The sequence below is a fragment of the Formica exsecta genome, unplaced genomic scaffold (assembly GCF_003651465.1).
Source record: "Formica exsecta isolate Colony F162 unplaced genomic scaffold, ASM365146v1 scaffold4, whole genome shotgun sequence".
NCBI classification, from domain to species: Eukaryota; Metazoa; Arthropoda; class Insecta; order Hymenoptera; family Formicidae; genus Formica; species Formica exsecta.
Genome location: NW_021851238.1, coordinates 956,785 through 977,141, shown reverse-complemented (window position 1 = coordinate 977,141; position 20,357 = coordinate 956,785). Strand labels below are relative to the sequence as shown.

Sequence of the window (20,357 nt, the reverse complement as noted above, 5' to 3'; positions counted from 1 at the left end):
TCGACGATGCAAGTTTTTATTTCAAAATTTGCCGAGACCAAACTGGAGAACAAACTATCTGGCACTTTTGCGGCGCCAGCGAAAACCTCGGCAATGTGAGATGCCCAGCACGTTCGGCACGGTATTTTAATTCGTCGGGAATGCTGGCCGACCGCCAAACGTTGGCAGAGATTTCTTAATACCCGCCGCAAATGCCTGGCGTCTATGCCTTCGTCGCACGGGGGTTAAGGGTGATCTCTCGCATCGGTAGTGGTGCTCGAATGTATAGAGAAAGAGAGAGAGAGAGAGAGAGAGAGAGAGAGAGAGAGAGAGAGAGAAAGAGAAAGAGAAAATAGAGGATGCAAATGATGCTACTTTATTCTTTTACTCATTCAGAATAATCTAATTTTACCAGAAATAAAATTTTCTCTCTCAAGATTCAAATAGAGACAGGATATTAAAGAAAATTTTTTATTTTTCCACTATATGTCCACTATATGATGAATGTGGAGAAGAAACATTTTGATAGTGATTGCGTGCAGCTTTACACGCTCATCGGACGAGTCTGTAGAATTTTCGTGATCTAACTTTAGGCATTGATACATGGCAGGAGACGGGATTGTCAGCCAGGAAGAAAATACGGTTGAATTTCGTGCCCTCTTCCGTCACACCCCAGTCCTGGGATATACTTATGACGCCCTCGCGCGTACATAGATGTTGGAGGCATCCTCTCTCTCGCCTTTCTAAACGCGACCCCCTTATATCCCCTCAAAACAACCCACCTCAAACCCTGTCTTCTCACTCGCTCGCGATTTCCTCCGTTCTGTCCCGCAACCCTCCCCCCCCTTGTTCCACTACCCTCGCTGACTTTCTGTCGTCGCTGGCTTTTGTCTCGGAGCGCGCATTGATTTCTGGGGCCAACTTCGCTTCGTTGCCGGCGTCGTTAAATTATAATCGCGAAACACCCGGCTGAAGTTGCAGACAAAGCCACTGAGGACGAGGACCTAGGCTACAGGTTAGGATGGGCGCGCGAGCGGGGGTGGGAAGGCGGTTGGAAATGGAAGAGGACAAGGTGAGTGCCACGACGTAGGGAGAGGGTGGATACCTCCGACAACTTTGGGATCCGTCGTCGATTTCCGCGGAAGGACCTCAAAGTGACTCCTCCTCGTAGCTGCAGGCTCCTTTTCATCGTCGACCCCGCTTAGAACTATATGCACAATGCAAGTCGAAGACGCGACCTTGCCGACGATAAAAGATATCCGTTCGGTCTTGTTGACGGGTCATCGACAATCTACGGTCGTTCGTGTTTGCTGTATATTATATTGAATTTATAAAATAATAATCAGGCGCATTGAAAATAATTTTCAGCTTTAATACTGTCGTATTAAAGTAACCCGATGATGATTTGTTGAATTCGCAGAATATTCAAGGAAGAACGTAAAATTATCTGTAATGTTTTGGCTTCTTTTAATTTTAATTCAAAAGAACAATTAGATAAATTAAAATTAATTAAGATTAAGAGGATGCCGGATACCGACAGAATGCGAATATTAGTAGGATTGCAAAATATTTTTGTTGATTATAGATATCAACAAATCCTTTTCCATAATTAAAGTATACATAATAACGGAGTGCGGGGTTTATGATTTCATATGAAAAGTGAAAAAAAATTTAAAAATTACAGTTTTGTTATCGGCTTCTGCCGTCAACATTTACTTAATATAAAAAACCTGCAACTTGCACGTGCCTAACAAGTGAACTCCGCACTCGGCATTTTATCAAAGAGTATTAGTGAACTTCGAGAAAGTGAGTTTAGAAGCTTTTTAAAAAAGATTTTACTATGCAACATTTTGCACACCGAAATGTTTCTTATTAGGCTTTCAAATACATTTTCAAACGTTTACTTATATTCCTTCATGCATTTCCGAGTGGAGAGGTATCCTATTTTGCACGTACACACCGCAAAACTCTTATATTAAGCAAATATATAATTATTATGGCCGGTAAAACAGGACGGTCCGGCATCCTCTTAATGTTAATTGGCGTTTTGATGAAATGTGCATTTTTAAGCTCGCGATCTTTGAGAATACAAACAGGTTTAAAACAGATTCATCACGTCAGACTTGTATATACCAAGATTATAATGACTGTTTCGATCTCTCGATATTTTATTGGAAAAAAATTCTGCAATCAAGTTCTCCACACATCGCTGATCTTTTTCCCAGGCATCGCGGTTCCTATTATTGCGCGAATCGAGCGCGATGGTGAAACCGGGCAAAGTTTGCGGCGTACTGAAACTCACGTACGAATATTACGTAACTTCGGGGCGACTAGTTTCGACGACAATTACGGCAAAATTGTAATTTACGTACGGACAGCACTCGCGCCCTATGGAGGAAAAAGACACGTGCCGGATTCGCGATACTTCTCCCAACAGAGTCGCCCCTGTTCCCCGATGCTAATGCGCTATGGAATTTCGTAGCCGGCAAATTTCTCTAAATTTCTCCAGGACCGTTAACAGGAAGTTGTTAGACTCTCATAGCAAAAGACACGAGATCTTTCGCGAGAGTATCGCGCTTCCGATGTTTCAAGGTGTTCCGTGAAACATATCGTTACACATCGGAGGTAGAAAGGACGAGGGTTCGGGGGCCCCGTTTCTTGAAGCTGCCGGCGCCCCAGAGCAAGATGCCTTAAATAAATGAAACTTCTAGTGCGTCGCGCAAGAACAGGCGGCACCGGCATATAAATTCTCTCGCTCTGTAATTTCAAACTCAAACAGCAGCGCGGGGTCGACTCACCCCATTTGCGTTTCGTCGTCTCGCTCGCGCCTCCGCGTCCGCGTATTTTGCCGGTTACGAGTGGTTAGGATGTCGGAGGATGTCGGGAAAGGGGTGTCGAAGGATGGCTGAGATTTCGGCGCGTCTGTGTGTGTGTGGATGTACGTGCGCGCGCGTATACAGCGTTCGTCCTTGATGACAGAGAGCGGCGACGATAATAGTCCCGAGAAAAGATTGCGACGTGCATCGATTGTCAATAGCAGATTTCCCAGACATACGGGCATATCTTGATTTGACGCTTTTACGTATTTCGCGGCGCGTCAACGATCAAGTATCGTGCGAGAGAAACGACAAACTCGAACGATAGGAAATTCTGCGGAATCAGCCTATTTCGAGCGGGACCGAGAATATCTGGAGAACGTCCCCCGGAAGGCGCTCTTGTGGCACGAACGTGACGAGAACGTTGACGGACGTGTCCGATCGTAAAATTTCGCACTCTCTTCGAAATTCAACGAACCCTAGTCCGAGATTCCCGCGGGAGGAGGGAAGGAAGGGGAAAATAGATGCAGAAAGAGAGAAAGAGAGAGAGATAGAGTCACCGCATGCTCTTTCCGCAACGACATAAATTTGTAAAGGCCTCCGGCTTGGACGCGCGAGAAAGCATCACCGCCCGCTCGCCCGCCGTTCCTTGCAGTAATTTCGAGCAGCCCCGCCTAATCTCGTCCTAAAATCTAATTCCGCCAACAATTTCTAAGCCGGTCCATTAAAATTCTAAGCACAGTGCCGTAGGAGGCGGTCGGGCGCTCTCTCGCGCGCGGGGCAGAAGAAGGGTGAAGGGGGAGGCGGACGACGAGGAGGAAGTAAACTCGGGGGTAGAGTGGTACCGCCGTACGGAGCGATGGACCGGGGGGAAGGAGGCGGCGGAGGGAGATGGTTGCGCGCCCGGGGTGGTTGCCGGGAGGGTGGTTGGGGTGGCTGAAACAATAAGAACGTTGCGGAGGCAGCAGCCCCAAACCTTCCGCAACCCCCGCCACGCCGTAAGAACGCCGTAAAAGCTCGCCTCCGCGCGCTTTCATTGGCTGAGCCGGCGGCCAACGAGCGAGATATCGCGCAAATAGCGACGTCGAGCGCGACGAGTCGGAGAGAGAAAGAGAGCGGCCGCGGCGAAAGAGGGAGATTCGGGCGAGGAGAGAAAGAGAGAATGTGCTCTCTCCGTGGAACGGCATATAAGCATTCACGGTGCAGCCGCAGTAAAGGACGCTTTTCATTGAGCCGTCTTATTGTGTCGGTCGCGCTGAACTTGCCAACAACGTTAGCGCGACTGTTTGCCCGGCTACGCCCGCTATTTTCCTTTCCTTACGCGTCTCCTTTTTACTTCGGGCGATGTAATAGATGCTCGCGCTGTTAACGGTCAAGGTGTTGCCGACAGAGATCCCCTCGCAAGACTCCTTTCGAACATATATCTTAACATTGTAATAGCAGTAACATTTTCCTTATAACCGCTTGTAATTTTTCAGTCATTTATAAAGTTTGTTTTTTGTTACACAAATTTTTAATTAAATAGTTATATTATTATAATAGAATCCAAGTTTTTTCACAGATGGAAAATTAAATTTCATATTTTTATGTATAAACGGCGAAAGTTATCTTTTTAAATAAGGACCGATAACTGAACCGAGAGAAAATTAAAATTAAAATTTAATTTCCTATATCGTGGACGATCGATGATGATGATGTGGAAATTTCGTAACTTTTTACTTAAATACCATTTAGAGTTTCTTTTTATCAATATTGTCTCCACTATTAAGTAATGACTATACTCTGATATACGCTTCCCTTAATAATTACCTTCGATAAAGCAATTTCGCTCGATCGGGGAAATTGAGTGAGAAATTTTTCCTCGACGACGCTGATGGTCTTGGCCGTCCGGGCGATTGTATCTCGAAGCATCGGAAAGGATAGCGCCGTGATAAGGAGGACGGAGGGCGGAAGAGAGGACGAAGAGAAACCTCCTTTGCGAACCTACGGGGCAAATGCAGGTTTCAGGTTGCTTCACGTGCACAATTACCGGGCACAGGATGGGCGCGGGCGGGAATGAAATTTCGTCTTGTGCAGCAGGAGCAAGCAAAGTGTGCGCACCCTCTCTGTTCTGCACGGCCTGGAGAATTGAGTTTCGCTACGAGAGAGTAAGAGAAGCCCCGGCGAGAGAGGAGACTTGGTGAGATACTGGAGAAAGCGACGGAGATCGGGAGAGAGAGAGAGAGAAAGAAAGAGAGAGAGAGAGAGACGGAAGAGAGGACGAAGAGAAACCTCCTTTGCGAACCTACGGGGCAAATGCAGGTTTCAGGTTGCTTCACGTGCACAATTACCGGGCACAGGATGGGCGCGGGCGGGAATGAAATTTCGTCTTGTGCAGCAGGAGCAAGCAAAGTGTGCGCACCCTCTCTGTTCTGCACGGCCTGGAGAATTGAGTTTCGCTACGAGAGAGTAAGAGAAGCCCCGGCGAGAGAGGAGACTTGGTGAGATACTGGAGAAAGCGACGGAGATCGGGAGAGAGAGAGAGAGAAAGAAAGAGAGAGAGAGAGAGAGAGAGAGACAGAGGGAAGGAAAGGAGATCTCCGCCGGCTGGATGGGCTGGTGTAACACTGTTATTGCCAATAATGGCACGACTATGCGCGTGCATGTCTCGCGAGCTGATCGAGAAATTGATTTACGAAAAGAAACGCCCGTCATCGGCCATCGGTTGCTGTCGAGCATAGTCAATTAGTGTCGGCCGATTAATGTCGTCACGTGACGTTCAGAAATTTCATGAGGCATCTGCTGTTACAAGTCGTCCAAATTCACTTTGATACATCCAATGTCCTTTGTTGCAAATATTGAATATAGAGAGAGACCGCAATTTTTATATTATTGCAGAATTTAATCGTAATTAAACTCATATTGTTCTCTCTCTCTCTCTCTCTCTTTTAATCTTAATAAATTAAATACATCTTTTCCAACAAATTTATTATGATATTCTCGCAAATTTATTATTATATTTAAATGTATAGGCCTATATTGTGTATGAATGATTACTTATAAACATTTATACCATTATACGTTTGAAACATTAGAAATATTAAGCTTTTTTTATTAACTTTATTTACCGTTGCAGGAATCTTATTGAAATTACGCAAAAGATGCGCGCTTCATTAAAACTTTTGTCTCTTTATCTTTTATTAACAATTTTGTCAAATTTACATGAAAATATTACAGAGTAGATGCAAAGATAACAAGATCGGGGCAAGTAATAGCAGCTGCTTAAATAGAGTGAGTCAGACATATCGTTTCTTACAGCATTAGAAATTATTCCGAAGATGAATCTCTCTAATGCGTGCTTGTCGCGATGCCGGTTGCTTATTTTTGCGCCACGTCTTCACTATTCATGGACTTTGCCAATCGCGTAGACAACCAGTCGTTTGCTCGAAGTTCGACGACGCGTAATCCGCGACTCGAAGTAAATCGAATAAAGTCTCGAATTAAATACAGCCTTCTCTGTATTCCGGGCACGGCGAAAGGGGACGCAAGAAGACAAGAAGAGAGAGAGAGAGAGAGACAGGGGGTGAGGATGGCGGAGCCGGAGGAGAAGGTAGAGAAAGAGGAGGAGGAGGAGGAGTGGAAGAAGAGGACGAGCTGACTCGGGGTGAGACGAAGCGAAGCAAGGTTCCTTGTATTTAATTACCAACTCTAAGTCTCCAGCCGGGAATGAGGCAGCTCCCACCCGGGCGTACCTCTTCTTCGCCATCCATAGACCTCCCCCTTGCCGTCCTCTCTCACCCCCTCGAACCACCCTCGCGAGCTTTTGTCTTAAACGACGCGGAGAATGCATTGGCTGTGGCATCGCCGTTCTTCATATAGGGGGAAGATGAAAAAATAAATCATCCCCTAAAATTCACGCTTCACCTTCCCGTACGGTGATTATTTTGCATCCTTTATTGTTCAAATTGTCGAGAATATTTTGATGGAAAAAAAAATTTTTCTCCAAATATTTTATTTGTTAAATATTCGCAACATGTGTTTTCAAAATAATATTTAGAAAATAATTTGGTTTGTTTGACGAAGATTACAAGATTATTAGCAGAAAAACATGTAAAAGCGATAATTAATTCTCTACGAGCTCGTATTTTACTTTGGTATCTTATGGTAATTAAGTCTGATGATGCTCAAAAGTTAATGAAGCACATCGAGACGGTTTTATATGTCCTCGTGTTTAGTAGGCTATCTAAAGAAAATCGTGACTAAAAATATTAATGTTTTTTCCTTTATTGTTCATAGTTGATAATAGCCAAATTATAAAATTGCAATTTTAGCTATTGCAACTAAATCAATAATAATAAAGCCATAGTTTAATAATGTTGATGCACCAATGTATAACATATTTACGGTATTCCAAACATCGACTCAAGAATTTCAATAGAAATTCTGTGATAATCTTCACTTCGGTTCCTCAAGAATCTAGTATAAAGTTTAAAATCTTTCGCGACAGTCCGTCCGAGATGGAGATAAAAATTTTTCATTCCTGAACAGCCTTGATGCGCGACGTCGATCCAGCCTGAAAATTAGGCGGCACGTCTGGTGACATCAAAGAGCTCCCGGAGCAAAGAAGGCTTCCTGCCCCTTTTCATCCCTTAAATCCCACCCGAGCGGTATTTGCTGGGGCGACGCTGCCTCTCGCTTTCCATCATTAGAGGAAACGAGAGCGTGTGGGACACGTGGGGGCGCGAAAGCGAGACGATGCCGAGCTACCCTCAAACCACCCTCTTCTCTCCCCGCTGCCTTTCCTTCTTCCTCCTCTTTCTCCACCGCTTTCCGTACCCTACTCTATCCATCGTTCTCCGGGTGTGCTGGGTTCGCGCAAATATCGCCTTTCATATTCCTTCGAAGGAGCAGAAAATCGTTACGGTGCCTTTTGCGCGCGCGCTACGGGGGAAATACCTAACCGCTGTCGTCGTTCCTTTTCCCGCGCACCCTGCCTCGCATTAGCCCGTCTCGCCGCGCGCGGACCTCCGTTGGGGTGGGAGTGTAAGTAAGTAAAATCTCTCCCTTCCCGCCTTTCGTGCCGCCCGTTACCGCCGGCTGCCACCGCCGCCGCTCGCTCGCTCTCGTCGTCCCCGTCTTTTGCGTCTATTTCTACCCTCTCTATCCATCTTGGTCTTTCTCTATTTCTCTTTCCGTCTCCGGCGAAGCTGCGCGAGCCTTCCGCTTTCTCTTTTCGACTTACGCTTCTCCTTCGCCGGGCTCGCTCGCTCGCCCTCTCCGCACCCTACCCGAATCTCCACCGCCGCCAACCGATCCCCCTCTCTCCCCGAAAAGCCTCAACGGGGTTGCAGAACCGCCAGAGCCCGCTATTAACCCAACCCCTTCCTTCTCGTCGCTCTTTCTCGTTCCGGCGACCTCCCGTTTGGGTTCTCGCTCTCACTTCGGGAACGATCGCCTCCCTCCCTCTCTTTCCCCCTTCTGATCCCCGCGGTACCTAAGCGCGAACAAAGATGGCGGAAAACTAAACAACTAAGCGAGGGCGCAAGGAACTCTCGCTCGCCCTTTTATCGCGACGAAATTGACCCCCGTGCACATCGAAGAGGGGTGCCCGACCCTTTCTGCCGAGTTTCTACACGCCGGCATCCTTCGAGAGGGTGGGCGGGAGCCGAGAACGAGGGATAGCAGGCGGTAGTTGCGGTCTCTGCGGTACGCGGTCACGGGTGGATACGTATTCTTTTTTTTTTTTATCGCCAGATTATTTCTTGCGGCACCGACAGCTTTGGAGAATTTTATGAGCAAGAATATTCTAAGGATAAAAACATAATTGAAACGAAATATTTAATATTCGAGCTCAATTAATGCTATATTTTATAATACAAGTAATTTAAATGTTTAGAATAAAATTAAGTATATTTAAAATCGAAAAAAAAAAAATTATATTCTGATACATCAGTAATTTAATATAAGTTTGGAAACATTGATGTTCAGCAAAATTCAACGAAAATCTTTATAAAAGTTCTATAGGATGTAAGATCGTCAGAGCAGGACAGTTGGAATGATCGACACTTTGGCAATGCTTTTTATATTTATATACAAGTTGCCAAGTTATTCCATTATACAAAAGTGATTCCATCGCAAGTCTATCCGCTGTCCGGCCGGTGCCTAAACCTCAACGGCCTCGTCAAGAAGGGCCTGCGCTCGACTGTTCTGAATAAATGATGCTTAATCTTCATATCAGAAAACCGGGCGAAGCAGCCGCGCTTGTGAGACGGCAAGGAAACGTCGACGGGAAGAGCAAGAGAGTTGATGGTGGGTCCCGTACACACACGTAAACGAGAGGGTGGCGGAGGGGGGTAGAGGATAGACTGGTGCACTGGAAGCGAGGTTAGGGGCGCCCAGGAAATTTCTAGAAACTTCAGGTTTAGCAATTAACGTCAGAAATTAACGACGCCCGCCTGCCTCGAGCGCAAAGCGCCGGAGAAATTAGTCTCGGAAATTCTCGTAAAATTTCTCGCTCGCTCGCGAGCGCCAGCAAGCCCCGCGCCCGTTTTCTCCCGCCCCCTCCCCCGTTCCTACCCCCCTCGGCATCCGACATCCCGCTACACCCCCTGCCGAAACGCCCACGTTTCGCTGTAGCTGAAGGTAACACGGTGTCGGCAGTCGAGACGAGCGGTAACTTTCCGGAAATTTTCATTAAGCCTGACAGTAATGACGTCATCAGTCAGTCGAAGGCGACCTCATTTGGAATCGTTCGCATTCGAATGTAGCTTTCGACTTGGAGCACAATGTCCGCAAATCATTTGCGATTGTAGTAGCCACTCGATCGAACGCGCTTGAGATTCCTCGCAGATCCGAGAGATGCCCAACTTTTCATCTCTACGAAAAATACCGTTGATCTAATTTAAAAAGCATGAAATGTCAAATTATTAATTACAATGTCTTACGATTATTTCCGAATGGTCAAAGAATGAAACAGATTTATAAAATAATCTCTTTAAAATTTACAGCATCTCCAATAAGAGAAGTATTAAAAATATTTTTGAGAGAAACAATAATACAACGTACATATTCATGCTAAGGGAACAAGATGGTAATATTAAACGAGATTCTCCGATAGTCTGGTCAAACGCGAGGAGGAGGGAAAGCTTCCGCTGCACATCTCCGGATCGCGCGGTCAGATTAGCAGCGGCGATTCCGATAACCCGTCCGGTGCGGCGCGGCGTGGCGCGATTGCCGCCATAATCCTAAGAAAACAGAGACGGCGGAGACACTCGTGTCCGGCGAAGGATAGCCGGATAGGGCGATCCAAGAGGTGCACCTGCCCGCGGACGGGGATCGATCGGGCCTGGACCAGCCGTGGATGAGGTCCTTTTCGACGATGCGCGTTTCGGACTTATCGGTCCAGGCAGCGAACGACATATCCGTTTTCCCAAGTAATCTCGCGGCGCTTCGGGCGATTCTCAAACAATTCTATACATCTCAGAGTGTCGGAAGTGGCTGGAATCGGGCATAGGGGGAGGGGGGAAAGGGGCACTTTCCGCAGAGGATGGTGCGGCGCCATAGAGAAAGAGAAAGCGGGAGAAGATGATAAAGGCGTACGGAGATAGAGCGAGAGAGACAGTTGGAATGGAGAAACGCCGTAAGAGAGCCCGATAGAACAAGACGGAATAAGAGACGTGGCAGGAGAAGGAGAGGCGTATAGAAGGCGACGGTACGTGAAACACACACAATACACCTTCGCGGTGGGTGGCTTATCTAAGAGTCCGTGGCGTAGCCCCGGGGGTGCAGTAATAACCGGGAGGGCGGGCTGATACCGGGCTAAGAAATGATAACGGCACTCGCAAGCCAGCCACCATTTTCGAGTTATATTGCCTCGAAAGCCAAAAGCGTGGGTGGGAAAGGGGCAAGAGGGTGGGATGGGAGAGGGTGAACTGCCTCAGTTACCCAGGCTAACACACAACCTACGAGCGAGCCGCACCTCTCGCGCTTCTCGCCACCACCTTTCTCATACCTATATCCACCGTTAGTCGTTGCTGGAAATCGGGCGCTATCTGGGGGCCCACACCTACTCGCCAGATATACGCGCGCAACGCTCGTTTCGAATGCCTAGAGAAACGTTTCGCCTTCGAGTACCAACGACCTTCGCCGTTTCGATTCGCCCCGCGGGAATAACCGGAGGGAGACACATCGGTTCCGATGCGACAACGATATTCGATTCCTTCGTGCCAGCCATGAATTTTCGGCTGGTTGCATCTTCGATGTTGCCCCGGAGTATTGCGAGAACGCGCGGGCTTTTGGCCTTAATGGCGCGTGATATGTCACGTTGCTTTTTCCAGCTCGGTTCGACTCCGTTCGACTCCGTTCGTGGATCGGAATAGGTACAGCGAAATGCGATTTGCGAACGCTGCGATAATTTAATTGCCAGCTTCTCATCGTGGCTTTTCTCGATATTTTTCGAAAAACGCGGAAATATATATTTATATTTATTCCGATAAACCGCGATTTCAAAATAATCATGCAAAATGTATAAATTGTGCATTCTATTTCTAAAACATTTTTTTTTTTTTTTTAAGGAAATTAATAGGATATTACGTGAAGCAATTTTTTCTCTTTCCAAAACGAATATTATTTTTGACGACAAGATACAGTAGCCCGATAATATTTCCTTTATATTTACAAGCACTTATTTTCTAAATTGTACACAATCATGTCAGTTCAAAGATACACCTGCGGGCGAATTAGGAGAGACAAAGCCACAACGTGACCAATCTCGCCCGTGTTGAACTGCGGCTTGAACGGATGTTTTGCATTTTGCCCCCGACGGCTAATTTATGTGAGAGAAATGCCACCCTTGTTTCACACCCTCTTGGCCGGTTGGTCAAGCGTTTTATTTTCACTTAGACCACAGAAAAGACTCTCAAATCCCGTTGCTACTTGGTCGGACAGCTTTTACGATTTTTCGCCGCAGTTAGAAATTTTATCGCTTAATTTAGAAAGAATTGTGTATGAAATTTATTAATAAGAATTTATCATAATTTTGGATTCTAAAAACGCAATGTTGAGAGAATTTTTGTAAAGAAGATTTCTCATGGTAATTTATGGAATTCTGCAGATTATGAGAAGCTTCAATATTTTTTAAGTAAACATCAGTTTTAAAATCAGTTTTATAATTAAGTTGAGAATTTCATTTGCTTTAAATAGAGTATTATCTTTTAAAAGATTGAATGAAAGTATATTAAACTTTAAGATGAATTTATTAGATAAAATCCCAAATGATAATAAATATTGAATTTCTTTTTAAAGATTTCTGCTTCGAGAATCCTCACTGCTATCAATTAAATAGATCAAAAATTATATTAAATCATAAAACGAGTTTACTGAGAAAAATGCATTGCACATCTTCTTTTCATACAATTTTAGCATATAATAGAAAGATTAAAAAGATTGCAGGACGAGTAATTCGAAGCGCGGTCAAGTTTGTGAGGAGTTAAAATTAATATGAGATTCACTGGCGCGGGCGTGCTGTGTGTGTGCGTCTGAGGAAGAGAGACAGAGACAGAGAGAGAGAGAGAGAGAGAGAGAGAGAAAGTGTAGGAACGAGGATATATTTAGCACAAAAAGCCTCTAATTTCCAACGAGGGTGTAAAAACGGGGTTGGCACCCGTGTAGGTATACGCGGGCCGCTTGTTGGGTCTATAAAACGCCGCTTAGCTTTTTTACCTCCTACCGCCGAGCCCCCGAAGGACTGGTTTTAACCCCGTTAAGCTGTTTCCCGTCTTTTCCTGCATTCCTTTTTTCCACGACCGGTAAATTGAGCGCGCGGCCGCTTCCTCCTCTCTTTTCGCTTCCCTTCTGCGGTGCGTTACTCTCTCGACTTTTTTCTCGCTTTTTACACTCCTCGTTTACCCTTGCCTCCCACTTTGCCACGAGAAATCTCGCTAAACGGCTGCTGCGACCCAGATTCCGCATTTAAACACTCCGCCTTTGAAATTATTCTTCTGTATTTCATTAGAGACAAGCCATATTATTTTTAATTAATATATGAAATATCAAGTGAGAGATAAAATTATATATTATATTAATGTGACAAAATTATAAGAAATTTGATAATAAACTGTTCGAAAGATTGAGCCAATCTTATTGTATCCAAAATTTCTTGAGAAGTACACTGAATAATTAATTGCTAGAAAAATAAAAAAATTTTTAATAAGCATAACAACTAGCAACATTAAAGATTTTTAGATATTACTTTCATCTATTAATAGACTAGATTCTTATTTAGAAGCTAGATTATCATAGTTGTTAATAAATATCCAAGTCGATTGTTTTTCAGTGGAAAAAAAATTTATTGGCCGCTTAGCATCAAAACGAGCTTTTCTTCGTGTTCTTCAACTTCGGCTTCTTTCGGTCGATACGAGCGGATAGCAAGTGCGAAATTAATAGACGAACAAATTAGCGCAAAGTTTGGCCGGGGACCCCGCGTGCACCCGTGGCACTAATCCCGTGCATTAAAAGTTAACGTCGGGCTGGTACAGCCCGTGTGTCCTCCTAGCATTAGATTTCTGAGTTTCACCGGCCGAGTTAGGGCAACACCAGATCTGCGTTTCAACTGGAAACTACGTTAGGGACAGATTCGAACCGATCCCACGCCAAGCGCGCGCATGCATGTGCAACCTAACCGGACGTATATGCGCGTGTGTGAGTGTTTTATACGTATGTATTTGTCGGTTGTATGGACCGTTCGAGAAAACCGATTCGCGTCTCTCAAAAATGTCGTACCACACAGTCAAACAAAACTACTATTTAACTCGCATGTCGGTTCAGTTCGCGAAAGTAAAATATTTACCAGGATGATCCCGATATACTTGTGCTTGATGGCGTGTAAGCCGTATACTCGTTTTTTTTTTTTGTTTTTTTTTTTTTGATATCATGAAGTTAAACTTTTCCAATTAGAAGTTACACCGGTTAATTCGGAAGCACTCTCTGTTAATTCATATCTTGCCAAGTAAAAATATTGTTTTTGTTATACATGTTTATTTTTCAGATATGTTTAAAACGTAAATTTTTATATATCTCATGTAAAAATGAAATACTATTTCATGTAAAAAATGGAATACTATATATAAAGTACTGAACGAGTAAAGAATATTAAATTTGATAACTGCAGTTTCTTCTTGTTTCCGCGTGCAGTATTATTTCGACGCTTTATCTAAGGCGCCGCTCGCCATTATAACCGACTATCCCGCTCGAGCTAGGTGTGAGTAAGAAACTACCCTCAACATTAATCAACCGTCATCTTTGCCGGAAACCAACCAACCCTTCCCTATCGTCGTCGGCCCCTCGTGTTTTTCTTTCTTACCTCTCGTTCTCTTAATAATATTCTATTCTTCATTACATCTCTAAAGAAAGATACGGAAAATTTTCACAAAAATAATATTTTTTTAAAATATCATATTTTTGAGAATAATTAATTCTTCGCATATATTTTTTACATAATATATTTTTAATAAAATAAAAATAACTTGTTTCTCTCTCCCTCTCTCTATTATCATTTTTCAATAAATTGGGAAGATCTCAACTTTTTTGTTAAAATTCGTAGATAAAAAATTTAAAAGCAATATTCTGAAATATTTTGTATATATATTTCTTTATTCTTTATAAAAGAATGAATTAGTACGTGTGAAGCGAAATTCAATGTTATTGTGGAAATCAGAATGCAATAAGAAGCATTAAGAATCAACGAGACAATCTTCGGCTTTTCTTTGGAAAAGCGTCGATTGTTCCCTAAGACGACACCAAGGATCAATCGGATGGGCAGACGGGTGGAAGTAAGGATGCCTTGAATAATGACTCGGTTGGCATGTGAGAGGATGGGGTTTGCCAGTCGGGTGCGCCATCTTGCCTCGGCTCTCTACTTATAATTATTGATGTGGCCCGAACTTTATATAAACTCGAAACTCGTCTCCCTCGCACCGTCGGTTCGCCACCACCACCGCCACCTTCACTACCACCGCTATTACTACTACTACTACTAACACTGCCACATCACACGAAGAGAGCGGCACCAGCATCAGCAACCTGGAACCATCTCCACACGGCGGGTAGAACCAACCCCCTGAGCCCCGGCCATCCCCTTCCTCCCCGTTCCCCTCCCCTCTTCGCTCTCCAACCAGGCGGCAGGAGGAAATTGTTGGAGTTTTCAAAGTCTGACGTGCAGGATATTATGAACGAGGGTATGGCGTCGTCGAGGAGGTGGAGAAGGTGGTGGAGTGGTAACCAGGGGTGCCTCCAGAGGGCTGGCGGGGGTCGGGGAACGGCGGAAGACCGGCGGATAGGCGAAGGGGTGACGGTGGTGCGGCGGTACCCAGGCAAAACTACCCGCCTCGGCTCACTCTTCTGCCTCCAGAACCACCCACCAACCCATTCGTCTAGCTTAAACTATATTCCGACCTAACCTTCGCGCGTAGGTACCTTCCTTCTCCGCCAACCCTACCTACCATCTGACAGCCGGGCGATACTTGCTCGAAGGCGATGCGCCGCCGATGCTCCTCGCACTCTTGTCGCTTTCCTCCGTTTCCTCCACCCTCTTCTTTTTTGTTCGTCCTCTTTACGTCGCGCTTTCCGCTTTCCTATTCTCTATTTTTACGCCCGGCTCATCTCGACGTCACTATGCATGTTCATGCTGAAATCGGAACAACGCTGGGATGATATACCGACGAACAACGCGACGGAAGTGGAAAGGTTATGATTCGTGTTGACGTATATTTTGTATTCATTGTCCGTGTGTTATTTTAGATTAAATGTCTGTTTTCCCGCGTCGAGGGTGTACCAGCATCGTCACCTCGCGCTACATTCCCTTATGAATTTGTTCTTTTACGCCGCGATGCCACTCCTCTTGCCTCAGGGTTTCAAAGTTAGAAATATCAATTTATATAAATAAAAAACAAAGGTAGTCCAAAGGAAACATGTATAGGTACTTACATTTTAAATAGAAATTAATTGGCATTATGTTTAGTTAAAAGACGGAACGATTATTTATATGAAGCTTAAGATTTAAGAATGGGTTTGAAACTTGAAGAATAAATTGTCAAAGCGTTACGACTAAAGGAATTAAGAAATATTGCTTTTAATATTATATCTTTGTATATATTGAATAATAATATTGAACCACGCACACACATAATTTTTTTGTTATATATTTATTAACGAGGCAGTAAAATGTATGCATCTGTTTTTTATTTAATATTAATCTTTTACAAATTTGATGTAAAAATAGAGTGATACACAAAAAGAAAATTTTTTATGTTATAAGGAGATGTAATACGCAAAAAATATTAACAATATATTATTTATGTGTGTCACTTTAATTATGACGCGTATTTTCTTTTACCAAAGTAGCAAAAGTTGCATGTATGATATTATTTGCTGATGTAATTGTTTCATTAATATAATAATCAATTTTATTACATTGAAAATATGATATATATATATATATATATATTCGTCTTCAAAAAATATTTATAGATTGTCGAAATCATGAACTGACGAAATATGTCCACGAATAGATAGGAATTTAAATAGAAATTACAGAATCAAATGTTTTACATCTCCAACAATTTTATTGCCCATACATTGTAAGACGATATTCTTTGGTTAACTTTCCTTTTTGTCACTGTTTTATATTTGCTCGTATCCATTATAATCGCTTTTTTTTTTTAAATAGGCCGATCAGATTCATAGAAAGAGCGTAAAGTGATCAGATTTTTTCTCTTTACTATGTTTCTCTCTGGCATTATCGATTTAAACTAATATGTTTTGAATAAATAAAATGAGAGAGAGAGAGAGAGAGAGAGAGATTCAAACAATCATGAACTTTTATTTTTCCGCATCTTCCGTGCATTACAGTAATATATAATCCGTCATGGTTGCGGAAACTTTTCGAATAGACGATTTGTCGCATTTCGCGCGACAACTGACGTATCGTACTGACGGTAAGGAATATAGCCGAAGCACGTGTACAAGTATATTGTGGAGGGAGGGGGTGGAGGTAGGCGAGTGCATGGTATATCTATACAGTGTCTACAGGGGGTAGAAGTATAAGCTTTCCTCTCGCAAATGAGGTAATATATATACAAAAGCTAATACGACCGAAAGTTGCCAACTTGGATGAGTCTCTCCTCCGACTCCCTCTACCCTCTGTCTCTCTCTCTCCTTCCCCGGACTACCTCCTCTAAATATTTTAAAGGATCGTGACACTCCGGTCTATGAGTTGCCTCCTTGGGGAGGGATGCGTAAAACTCAAAAAGCCGTCGATATGGAAAACAAAAATCATGAACTGTGGATACTTGAAAAGTGTAGTTTTCTCTGGAGCCTTTCTAAGTCGCGCATAAAAAAATTGTAAAAAAAAAAGTAATGGAAAAAATGAGTTTGTCAAGAAAAGTAATAGTACATTAAAGCGTTTAAAAAAAATGTAATATTATTTTGCTCTTTATCTACAACAAATCGAAATGATCTGTTACTGCCCTGATATATTATGCATTAGGAAACACGGTTAATCTCATCTCTTTGACCCAAGCAATTTTCAGTAGTACGATCAAAGTAGATTAAATTGCAAAGGGTGAGACTTATCTCGTGTTTAGAATTGCTGTCGGTGAAAAAATCTGCCTTAAATAAGTAAATTGTGCGGAACGCATTGCGAACCAATTGAAATTACTGCGCTGGAGATGTGGGAAGACATAGTGGTTAGGTAAGTAAGAGTAACGGGCAGAAATGTTTCGAGGAGAGAAATCCTCGCTTCCAAAATGGCGTCGAATGGGCGTAATAAAACCGAAGGCTGTATTTTATCGGATACGTTAACAGCTTCGTAAATTAAAGCTTGGACCATTCCGGGTTTAATGTGATGTGTATCGTCCGACAATTTAAGACGAAGTCTCGCCATAATCATGGCAACGTAAATTAATATGTGTAAAAGAATACTTAAAAATGTTTATTATATAATCTTGCGTTATCAAATAACACTCTGAATTTTATATTTTTAAATAAATTATTAACAATTATATCTTTATATAATCATAATTCTTTCTTTTTATATCATGTCTGTTAAATATGCATTTTATGTACATATAAAAAAAGTAATATGTGCAACCTTCTTTTCTTCATAATGATAAAACACAACTATGCAAAGCAAAAAGCCATAAGACATAGAATTATTAATAATTTACAGCGGAGAGAAGAATCAATCGATCCACATTTCGATCGTTCAAGTTCCTAATTATAGAACATAAAATCTTTCATCGCTCATAAAGACCACTCTGTTTCTCGAATCTGGTAAGACTAGAAACTCCAAAGTTGTCTCGCTTCGGCAGGCTTTCTCCGACTGCGCTTCTTTCACAATCAGCGAGATTGAGGCAGGCAAAGTTAGATCAAACAAACGTGGATGTATAGTCGCGCGGCACGAATCGCGATTCGCGCGAGCCAGTTAGGAGAAGAGAAAACGGAGAGATGTGGAGCATAATCTAGCCTGTTTGAGGAGAACTGCCAGCGACTGCAAGTTAGAACAAACTCACGGTATACTCCGGGAACGTCGTAACCGGTAACCAATTTGCTAACGTCGCGCCCAATCCTTTTACATCCCTTTCTCAGAAATGTATCTTTGGACATGGCGCAATTATATAAAATAATATAAGTGCTATATAAAAAAATTACGAGATACTTTTGCGAACAGTTGCGCCTTCCCCCCCCCCCCCCCCTTGATTTTGCATACTCGACTTGAGTAGAGTGAAACTGTCATGTGAAAATTTTAGATCGTGAGAGCTTCGTAACTTTCGGATTATTTATATCGGATCACTGACCAGGAATGAAATATTCATGCAATGATCCTATCCTATTGTTCCCAAGTGCAAGTACCTGTGCGATTTATGCAACGCAAGGTCCGCAACGCAATGTCTCCGCATTTCACGTATTTGCTACTTTTCTCTACGTCGCAGCATTTTTCGATTAAATAAAAAGGAATTTGTTGTTAAAAAATAATTTGCATTTTGCTTGGCAAACATATTTCTAATGTATTGTCGTCTGGCGGGACAAAGGGACTTGCCCCTTAATTTATATCGTAAAACGAGTCTCAGTATCCTATACATGGCTTAGTCTCTACCAACGTCGAGATCGACGATCAATCTAACGTTACGACTACCGGCACTTTCCCCTCGCTCGCAATTAGATAAAGCAATATCCTGCGACAGTAAATAGAAATAGAATTACCACAATTAATTCAAGCGCGCGGTGGGAGGGCATTTAGAAGACTCACTTGGCGATTTCACGAATTTCTCGAGACGATTAAAATTACTAATTGAAAGGAAACATTTATTTATCAGCGATTAAAGTGAATTTTCCAGAAAGTTATAATAATCCGGAAAATTTTCAATCATGATAAATTCAATCATTATTCATGATTCTAGATAAAAAAAAAATGTTTTATAAAAAAATTTATTTTTTTTTATTCAAAAAAAGTATTTTTTTTTTATATTTAATACATTTATTTTAAGTAATATTGTCAAATGTAAACAAAATTTAAAAAAAATGAATAAGATTCTATGTATAATTTTGTAAATTATAAATTTGCATAATATTGTAATATGCAATTATAAAACAAAAATTCTCTCGACAGTCTTTCTGTTTAATATAAAATTATAATATTTAGTAACATTTTGATTTATATACATATTAATGGCGAAGTATTTTTTCGTTGACGCCGGTGACCGAATCAAGAAGATAGAGGCAGCGAAGCTGATGGCTCATGAATATTCATTTCTTGCCGGTTTCTTACAGGTCGACGGGGGTGAGCACAGAGCAGAGCAGCCAGAGCCGTACTTTTAAGCACAAGAGTGGGGGTTCTGGATCAATGCCGAGGCCACGCCTCCTTCGTCTTACATCTTGCACCCCGTACTACCCCCCAAGCATCCTGGGCACCTTCCTTTCCTTTTGCTTTTCCACCCTCTTCCCTATCTTCATATCCCGCGGAAAATCCGCCCAGGGCATGCAAATATATCAAAGGATTAAAAACTATATGATGTATGAAGACTTTGTACTAATAATGCAATCGATAGCGTAATAATCAAAAAGATATTAAATAGCTGCAGCTCCTGTTGAAGATTTAGAAATATATCTTGAAAAATATATTTATAAAAAATAATATTGAAATTAATATGATATGCATTGAACGAGTATTTAAATATGATTTATATATATACATATTTATCATACACATACTGTATATATAAAATTAAAAAAATTATGTTATTCAGTTATAGAGTACAAATAAAATCATAGAAGTTTAAGAATCAAAATTTATTTTGTAAAAAAATCAAACCTGAACATCCACTTTCCCCTACATCTGCAAAATTTTATTTTGATGCACTATTTAGAGCCGCATTCGATATATCTAAATAATTTCGATTTAACATAAAGATATGTGTTAAGAGATTTAAATTAAAAACTCTGTTCTCTCTATACAAATATATATATATATATATATCGCGCTTTTGTGCCACAGCTATTATCTTTTTCCCAATGATAATGAAAATATTT

The 20,357-nt window shown here is 42.3% G+C and overlaps 1 long non-coding RNA gene across 1 annotated transcript in view; it reads left to right on the top strand.

Annotated features, from left to right (window-relative positions):
* LOC115240013 overlaps positions 1-19,967 on the top strand; it is a 134,791-nt gene extending 114,824 nt beyond the window's left edge. The window contains exon 4 of the long non-coding RNA XR_003884721.1: positions 19,599-19,967. This is a non-coding gene — a long non-coding RNA (uncharacterized LOC115240013). The remainder of the gene's footprint in view (positions 1-19,598) is intronic.
* Positions 19,968-20,357: the final 390 nt, after the last annotated feature.